The sequence below is a fragment of the Hyaena hyaena genome, unplaced genomic scaffold (assembly GCF_003009895.1).
Source record: "Hyaena hyaena isolate Hyena2069 unplaced genomic scaffold, ASM300989v1 scaffold_21, whole genome shotgun sequence".
NCBI lineage: Eukaryota > Metazoa > Chordata > Mammalia > Carnivora > Hyaenidae > Hyaena > Hyaena hyaena.
The window spans coordinates 3,903,560-3,912,854 of NW_024080653.1; the positions used below are offsets into that span (position 1 = coordinate 3,903,560).

The window sequence follows — 9,295 nt, forward strand, 5'->3', positions numbered from 1 at the left end:
CTCAGGTCATGACCTCACAGTTCGTGAGTTCAAGCCCCATGTCCGGCTCTGTGCTGACAGCTCGGAGCCTGGAGCCTGCTTTGGATTCTGTGTCTGCATCTCTCTCTGCCCCTCCCCCGCTCACACTTTGTCTCTCTCTCTCTCTCTCAAAAATAAAAATTTTCTTAAACAAAAGCAGAGATTGTCAGCTGCAGAGATAGACACAGACTCAAGGCAAAATATGGTCAAAAATATGCAAGCAGGAGGCATTGAAAGGCTATATCAAGTTTATATTAATCACAAGTTAACTAGATTTGAAGACAAGAGTGTTAATAGAGCTAAAAAGTGACTCAGCATAATGACAGAAAACAGCTAATTTGTTAGGAAAATACAAAACTCAAGGGCATGTAGACCTACCCTCAGAGCCTCAAAATAGTGGCCAAAACAGGAAGAATTAAAGGAGGAGACCCACAGTTACAGTCAGGTATCCTAACGCCCTCCCTCAGCAACTGATAAAACAAGTCAACCAGAAATCAGTAAGGAAATAGATCTGACCTATACCATCAACCACCTTGACCAAATTAGCATTTATAAAATGCTACACCCAACAACTGCAGATGCTCATTCTTTTCAACTGTACACGGAATATTCACCAAGATCGATCACGTGCTTGGCCACTGGGGGAAAAGGCCTCAATGATGTCAGCAAGATGGCGGACTAGTAAGGTCTCAGTGCTCGTTTTCCCCCACAAAAAACAATAAAAACAAGGAAAGAACCACCACCCGTGATGCAGACAGCCGTGGCAGAGCTCCAGAGTACAATAAAGGAGCAGCAGGAACCCTCTGGAGCACAAACACCAAACACGGATGCGCACAAAAGCGTACCTTCTCTTCACCTGAAGACCATGCAGAGCTCTCTCCCCACAAGACCGCCTGTGCTGAACCCAGATCTGCCTCCACCTGCCCTCCTGGCCTCTCGGCCTATAACTGGGCGAAGTCACCGCATACCCCAGCCAGGGAAGGGGAAGGAAAGCACCTGGACCCCCGAGGGGCCGGAAGATGGAGCAGGACCCCCCAGGAGCGTGCTTGGGACCAGATTCTGGAGGAGTCGGGTCACGGGGCCCGGAGCACCAGCTAGCAGTATGGGGAGTTGGCTGTGTGGTGGCCGTGGTGAAGGGTCTCTTGACACAACACCTGCAGGCTTGAGACCCAGGTACAGGATCTACAACTGCAGATAAACCCCCAAAGCTCCTTCCCTGGAGGAACGTCCAACATGGAGAGTGCGGAAGGCGGAGAGGTGAGGGGACAATGCAGGTGTGTGAGTCCACTCGGGGGGCGCTGGGAAGGCCGTGCATGGGTGCTGAGACGGTGAACGAGCAGGGACACCTCTCTGAGCCCCGTGAGCCGTCCCGAGGAGCTGACACTGACTCAAAGCAGGAAAAGGAGCCCAAGAGCCTAGCATGGTCCAGTGCAGGTAAGAGCTCAGGTGTGCTCTACAAACCACAGGGGGCGGGGACAGTTGGGAGGGCGCAGGCCAGGGCTGACGGGAGGGGGCGGCGGTCAGCATGAGCCACACTGCGCTACTGGTTCTGCTGGGGAACATGCTTTAGAGTCGAGCAGACGCGTCCAGCGGAGAGTTTCGGCAGGCAGACAAGGAGGGCTGCTTGTGCCGGAAGTTCACGCTGGCTCCAGTGTGAGGGTGGGGGGACCAGGTGCAGAGCTACCTAGTCCAGGACAAGCAAGGGGTGCAGAGACCGCAGGGAACCCTCGGTAACGCCCGCGTGAAGTCAGGAAGAGTCCTCCAGTGGGGCGCCCGGGTGGCTTAGTCGGTTAAGCGTCCGACTTTTGCTTAGGTCATGATCTCGCGGTTCGTGGGTTCGAGCCCCGCGTCGGGCTCTGTGCTTACAGCCAGCTTAGAGCCTGGAGCCTGTTTCAGTCTGTGACTCCCTCTCTCTCTGACCCTCCCCTGCTCACGCTGTCTCTCTCTCTCTCCTAGAAATAAATAAAAAATAAAATATTTAAAAAAAAAAAAGGAAGAGTCCTCCAGAACACCCTCCCTTCCCTTTTTTATATTTATTTATTTACTTTGAGACAGAGAGAGACAGAAAGAGAGAGAGAGAGGCATGAGAAGGGGAGGGGCAGAGAGAGACGGAAAGAGAGGATGCTCCTCGCTGTCAGCATGGAGTCTGACATGGGGCTCAGTCACACGAACTGTGACATCATGACCCGAGCCAAAATCAAGAGTTGGATGCTTAACCGACTGAGCCCCCCAGGTGCCCTGACCACTCTCACTTCTGACACCAAGTGCAAGTGAGGAGACCTCCCCCGGGTTTGAGAATTTGCTAGGAGGATACACCGAGCTCACAAAAGCTGTTACACTCATGACGACGGTTTGTCACAGGGACAGGATACAAACTGAAGTCAACGGAGGGAAGAACTGAACAGGGTGCTTCCAACACACGATTTCCACGGCCCGGTCCGGGGGGGGGGGGGCAGCACAGCGTCAGCTCCCCGGCCGCACGTGCGACTAGGAGCCCAGCACGGCCCACCAGGGAAGCACCCCCAAGCACCCGGGTCCTCCACAGAGACCCATGGCTCAGGGCCCACATAGCTGACCTCAGCCCCAGCCCCTCTGGAGGGCAAGCTGATACCACGTGACCAAAAGCCCCCACCTATGTCACGTGACACTGTGCCCCAAAGCCCCACCTCTCGTCACTTCATTGGTGCAGCCCAAGCTCCCTCACTCCCCAGGGCAAACCGAGGCCAGGACCTTCCAAGGGCTTAGAGGTTACCTTCCAGGGCTTGCAGGGGCTGAGGGCAAAGCTCAGACCCCTCTTTGGGCGAGACTGAACTCTTTGCTACTCAGTCGGTATCTCTCGAGCCCCACCTTGTGAGCTGGGCTGACCCACCTGGCATTTTGGAGACATAAATCAAGACTCAGACTACAGAACAAAAAATTTTTTTCAATCATTGTCTAGAACAGGCTCACGACCCACAGGAAACTGCTAAGGGGTAAAATTAGAGGGCTTGCCACCCTAGGGGAAGGAGGGCATCGATTCTGTGAGACACTGCTTCCTGATGGACTTTTCTGTTGGGGACTTGGGGCGGGAACCTCTTCCATCAGCACCGCAGAGAGAGAGACAGAAAGAACACACTGGTAAGAAGCTACTTCCAAGAAGCAGCCCAAACCGTCCCAGTGCAAGGAATCTGCATCAGAGATAAGGAAAGCTCTTTGTGCTCCCGGATTTGCACAGACACGTACAGGAGAAAACCCCAACTACCACGGCCAGAGAAGGAGCCAGCGCAAGCCCACGCACGCCCCGAGCTCACGCCATGTGCCTTGCGGGATAAAGGCGCTAGGAATTCTCTGTAACTGGGGTACCATCAGTGCAAGTGAGGCCCTGCCCAGCTCACCACCATCGGGGCCTGGAGGCCTGCCCCTGCCTCACGCAGCCTCCGGACAAGAGTCAGAACGCATCAGCCACCGCCAGGCAGCTGCCAGGACCCTGCCCATTCGGCCTCACCCGGTCATGCTGCCCCCTCACCTGGTCACTGCTTCCAGCCCTCCTGCTTGGGGTGAGCCGAGGGTGCTGGGGACAGCTTCCAGGACCAGGTGACCCCAGGGGCAGGCAAAGGGTGCCCACGGCTCTCACGCCCTGCTTAGCTCCCTGATGCTGCCTCTGCTCTCTCTTGCTTCTTGGGGTCCCAGGCACTGGGCACTTTGCTTTCCCTGCCCCCCGACATTATCCAGCTCCCATGGGCCACGATGACCTCCTTTATGAAGGATGCAGTGCCACGTGGGCAGGAGTGAAGGGAGGCACAGAGGGGGGGGAGCCCCCGCTGAAACTGGCTTCTTGAGACCAAGCCTTGCTAACTGGGGAGGGGTCCCCAGCAGGCAGACAGATGGGGGGAGGCAGAAGAAGTGGTGAGATGCCCCGGCAAGGCCCAGAGGTCCCTTAGACTGGGTCCTGCTCCTCCTGTGGAAGCTGCCTCCCTACATCTGCCCCTTTCATCCAGAGTGGCTCCCCCCCCACCTCTCACAGGCTCCCTCCCTCCCTCAGTTTCTCTGCTCCCCCTGCCCTCTCACTGCTGGTGCTTTTAGTATCTTTCCTCCCTGCTCCCCCCACCTCCTGCCTGTAAAAAGAAACCTCCACCTGGCTCGTTCCATACCCAAAACGCACAATTTGATTTGTTTCTTAGGAAACTCGGCCTCCGTCTTTTGTCACGTGTACCGAGCCTGGGCTGTGCTTGAAAGCAGAGTTTGCGTATCCCGGGTGCCGGGCAGAAACTGACGGCTCCCTCGAAGGTGTTGTCAGGAAACACGATGATGAAAAGTCCCTGTTACTCACCTGGGGTTGGGGTGCGTGAAACCTCATGAAGCCCCGGGCCGACCAGGCTGTCAGGAGCAAAACCGAGTCAGGGCAGAGACCCACAGGAGCAAGACAAAGCAGGCTACACACAAAGGTGCCAGCAGACGGCGGGTGGAGGGAGGCTCTTTTCATACCGGGAGCCCCAGGGAGCCTATCACCCCAGCCCAGGTTCCCCGGGTTCCTATAAATGCCGCGCTCAGCATCTCGGCCGCTGCTCCTCCAGGCCTCGCACGGCCCCTATCAGAGTGGTCTCCTTCGAGGAACCACCAGCAACGACGGCTTGTGCTCCAAGCCCCTCCTCTGCTGTAATGCTGCAGAAAGAACACAAGGCCCTCACGTGACAGTGCTGGCTGCACGTGCTCATCATCCCCGCCTTTCTTCCCAGTGTTTCTTCCCAAAACACAAGCACCTCCAGGCAAAGAGCCTGTAGCCCGTCCCCGGGGTCCTCCAGGGAGCCTGTCCCCGGGATCCTGCAGGGAGCCCCAGCCCGTCCCCAGGGTCCTCCAGGGAGTCCCAACCCGTCCTCGGGGTCTGCTGGCCCAGCAGGTCTCAGCCCTGTCTCCAGACGCAAAGGTCCAAAGAATAGCATGGACCCCTCCTCCCTTCATCTCTTATATGCAGCCTGCGGTTAGTTACGAAGGATGGCGTCTCAGTCCGCTCGGATGCTGTAACAGGACGCCATAAATTGGGTGGCCCCATGAACATCAGACGACTCCTCACCATTCTGGAAGCTCAAAATCCTAGATCAAGGTGCCGCCAGACTCGGTGTTGACGGGTGCTCGCTTCCTGAGTCATAGCCAACATCTTCTTGCTATGTCCGTGCAGGACAGGAGGGATGAAGGAGCCTTCTGGAGTCTCTCATTTAAGGGCACTAATCCCATTCATAAGAGTTCCACCCTCATGACCAAAGCTCCTCCCAAAGGCCCCCTGCTAACACCATCACACTGGGGGTTCAGATCTCAGCACACGAATCTGGGGGCACACACGTTCCTACCGCAGCAGACGGCATTCACCTTGCAGGGGTTAACGAGGGGCCTGAGGCCCGATGCATCACGGAACTGACATGCACGCAGGCCCTCTCTGCTCCCCTACAGCCACTCCGACATAAATGTTCCCTGCAGGGACCCGGGGCTGTGGTTTGGGGGGTGAGGGGGAGTCACTCACACTGCAAGCATCCAGATCCCCGAACCGAGAGGGAAGACCTGGGGCACAGGCACTGACGTGCTTCAACCCACATCGCGTACCTGCAGGGGTGCTGGGCAGGGGGCCCCACCTCCACCCGCCCCTGCATTCTATTCTCAGCGCGGCAGCCAGAGCCCAGCCCAGGTCGGATCAGGACCTTCCTCCACTCAAAACCCTCCGACAGCTGCCCTCCGCCCCCAGAGAGAAGGCCAAAGATGCGTGTGTGGGAATGTGCATAGCAGCTTGACTCGTAAGATCCCAAACCTGGCTATGAGCAAGCGTCGGTCAGCACGAAGATGGATAAACAAGCTGGGACCTGTCCATCGCACCGTGGAACACCATCCGGTATTAGCACAGGAGCATGCATCTGACATACCCCGCAACGGGGAAGGACCTCAAGTATGCTCCAGAGAGCGAATGAAGCCAGACACCAAAGACTGCCTACTGTATGCTTCCACGTGCATAAAGTTCTAGAATGTAACGTACTATCTGGTGCTGGAAATCAGATCCAAGGACACCTTGGCTGTGGGTAGGAGGCAAGGAGACGATAAAGGGGCAAAACTCATCAAACCATGGGCTTAATTCAGATCAACGCATTTTACTACCTGCTCGTTACACATGAGATTAAGTGGAAGACGTGAAAACAGAAAGTGAGTTCTTGTATCTCGTCTGATCTCAGAAGCTAAGCAGGGTCGGGCCTGGTTAGTACCTGGATGGGAGAAAGTGAGTTCTTGTGATCCAAGAGTTAAACCCGATCTGGCCATGTGCTCCCCTCTGACACCTTCTCTCACGTCTGGCTCTGCTCCAGGCCTGTCTCACTGCCCTTCCCTCCTGCCACAGGGCCTTGGCACATGCTGACCCAGCTCCTGGAATGCTCTGCACCAGGTCACTCACTGGCCTCACTCAGGCCTCTGCACAAGAGCTGCCTGATGCGAACTGGCTTTGTTTTCACTTGCTCTGTGTGTGTGATGCTCATCTTCCTCTGCTAGAATGACAGCAAGGACTTTGTTCACAGCTGGGCTGGGGCTCCAGCCCCCAGACCGTGTCTGGCAATCAGGCGCCTTTAATAAACATGTGTTTGATGAATGGCTTTGGTCAGCATCCCTCCGAGGGTGTCTGCCTGAGGAGCAACGACACACACCTCCACGGTAAAGGCTCTCAGGATGACACGTTTCTCTGAGAGCAAACAGCTCTCTCTCTCCCTGCCCCCCTCCCTGTCCCCCTCCCTGTCCCCCTCCCTGCCCCCCTCCCTGCCTCCACACAGCCCACGTCAGTAACAAAAGCAGGACAAGCCGGCAGCAGTCACTGCCACTGTGTCAGTGAAGCCTCGAGCTAATTCCCGCTACTGCCAGAGAGGATGCCTTAATACCTCTGCACAAGACAGAGTAATTATCGCTAAACATAGCTGCCTCTCCCCACGCTGTCACTACCAGGTGCCGGCAAGTCTGTAGTCAGTGCCCTGAGCCCCAGCTCGGGGAACCCGGGTCGTGCAGACGTCCGGAGGGCACCCAATGGGCACAGGCCACACGCACCACCCAGCCCACGGGCCCTGCCTCCTCAGATGAACGGGGCTGCCAGACACCGGCACAGCCCAGGACCTGGGGACCTCCGGGGTTCACACACACTGATCTCAACCCTCCACTCTACTCGCCAACCACCTGGGCCACCCTGCCCCACCCCTACCTCCTGCCCGGCTCCCTCATCCAGGGTGGGGGCCTCCCAGCACAGGACTAGCAAGGCCAAGAGAGGAGGGAAGGCCACCCCCACATTCCTTTCGGGAAACTGAGTTGAGAAATCTGGGGACCACTTCCCAGATGGGAAACGTCTAGAAAAGGCCAATCCAGAGACAGAGTGGAGACCGGCAGCTCCCTGGGAGAGGGAGGCGTGGGAGTCATGGCTAGAAAGTTCTACTGCTCTGCTGCAGGGGTCCTTGCACAGCTGGGAGCATTCCCAAAGCCACGCAGTCGCACACTGCAGATGATGAGTTGTAGGCTATGCGGATTATATCTCAACCAAGCTGTTGAAACAAAAAGTAGGCTTTGTGGCAGTTTCCTCTATTCCACGTTTGGACAATCCTCTGTCCCATGCCGTGCATGTGAAAATCGGAAAAGGAACACGGGTTTCCACCCCTGTTCACTGCTCCCCAAACCTACAGAAGGGCCAGGGAGCCCACACCCAGCCGTGGGGACAGTGGGGAGGGCAATGGGGAACGAAGCGGGGTGCAGGAGGCTCAGTTATCATGAACTCCAACTGACCCTGCCCCCAAATCCTATTCAGTGCTAAGCATTCCTCACCAGCCAAGGTCAGCACGTTACCAACACAAAAGTATAACGCCCACGGCCTCTCCCACCACGCCGCCCCCCAACAACCGAGCTCTGCTGGGCTCTCCCCACCCCCAATGCCCCAGAGACTGCCCATACCCACAGAAGCCTCTGCCATGCCAAGGTCTGAAGGCTGGTGCCGCATTGGTGCCTAGGTCCACGGAGGGGACCGGGGATAGAGCGTCTCCACGCTCAAGCTCAGAGGCGGGCCAGACACCCATCCTGAGGGGCGGTCCCACAGCATCTCGGCTAAGACTGTCCTTGCCATGGCGCAGAACTGTGAGCCGACCACTCGGCCCCTAGAGGCCCAGGGGGCCTGTGTCAGGACGCACACACCCCCCTCCCCAGCTGTCCGGGCACCAGCGCACGTGACTGCCGCCCAGCAAGCCCACAATCACGCAAACACACAAGCCTCATCCAGGCCTTACCCCCGCTGCCTTGGCGCTGTCCGCTCAGGTCTGCGCTGAATGCAGGAGGTGCGGCGGGGGTCGGCAGGGCGGGTCCTACAGGAGAAGCGGACCTCCGAGTCGGCGACACGAAGCATCCAGGACACCACGAGGCTCACCGGTGAGCGTCGCTGGGGACACGCGGGGCGAGCTCTTTTCATGGCCAACATGGACCGAGGGACAGACCCGCGGGACAGGCTGGTGTGAGGGTCGCATGCAGTGACGGAGGTCTCGCCAGCAGCCCAGGCCGAAAGTCAGGACCCGCCAGACGTCCGCTGTCCTCCCCACTGCAGGTCCCCGAAGAATTAGGGGGCGAAGTTACACATTCAGCTCTCTGGGCTCTGCAAACCCTGAGCGGCAAAATGACACCAGGGGCACCGCGTCGGCCGTGAAGGAGGCGTGGCAGCAGTGGAGGCCCGCGTGTCCCCGCCGCAGGCCCTTCTACCTCCCCTGGGTCTGCGCCCTTCCTCATTCTAAGGCTGGAAGGCGCCCCGGAGGTGACGACTGGACTAGCGGGATCCGCGGGCGCCCTAGCCCCACTCTCCAAGTGCGCATGCGTCCTCGTGGTTTCCCAGCCTCCCTCACAGGGGGCGGAGCCCTGTGCTCTCCAAATGCGCATGCCCCTCGTGGTTTCCCAGCCTCCCTCGCAGGGGGCGGAGCCCTGTGCTCTCCAAGTGCGCATGCTCCTCGAGGTTTCCCAGACTCCCTCACAGGGGGCGGAGCCCAGTGCTCTCCAAGTGCGCATGCTCCTCGAGGTTTCCCAGACTCCCTCACAGGGGGCGGAGCCCTGTGCTCTCCGAGTGCGCATGCGTCCTCTTGGTTTCCCGGCTTTCCTGCCACGCCGGCAGGAACCGCAAGGCGGGTGGGTCGTGGACAGTTCAGGTCCTGGCTCTGAAGTCCACCTGCTCACACCACAGCGACCCCAGCGTGCCCCACATGGCCGCTGCGGAGTGGCACTACGGGTGGCTTAGCCACGGGATGGGTGAGGGCGGCGCAGC

General features: G+C 58.1%; 1 protein-coding gene across 1 annotated transcript in view; it reads right to left on the minus strand.

The window, feature by feature from the left end:
- The window catches only part of RBFOX3 (RNA binding fox-1 homolog 3), a 437,228-nt gene extending 428,401 nt beyond the window's left edge, over positions 1–8,827 (minus strand). Inside the window, exon 1 of the mRNA XM_039226511.1 lies at positions 8,280–8,827. The gene's annotated coding sequence lies outside the window, so the exon portion shown is untranslated. The remainder of the gene's footprint in view (positions 1–8,279) is intronic.
- Between the last annotated feature and the right edge of the window lie 468 nt (positions 8,828–9,295).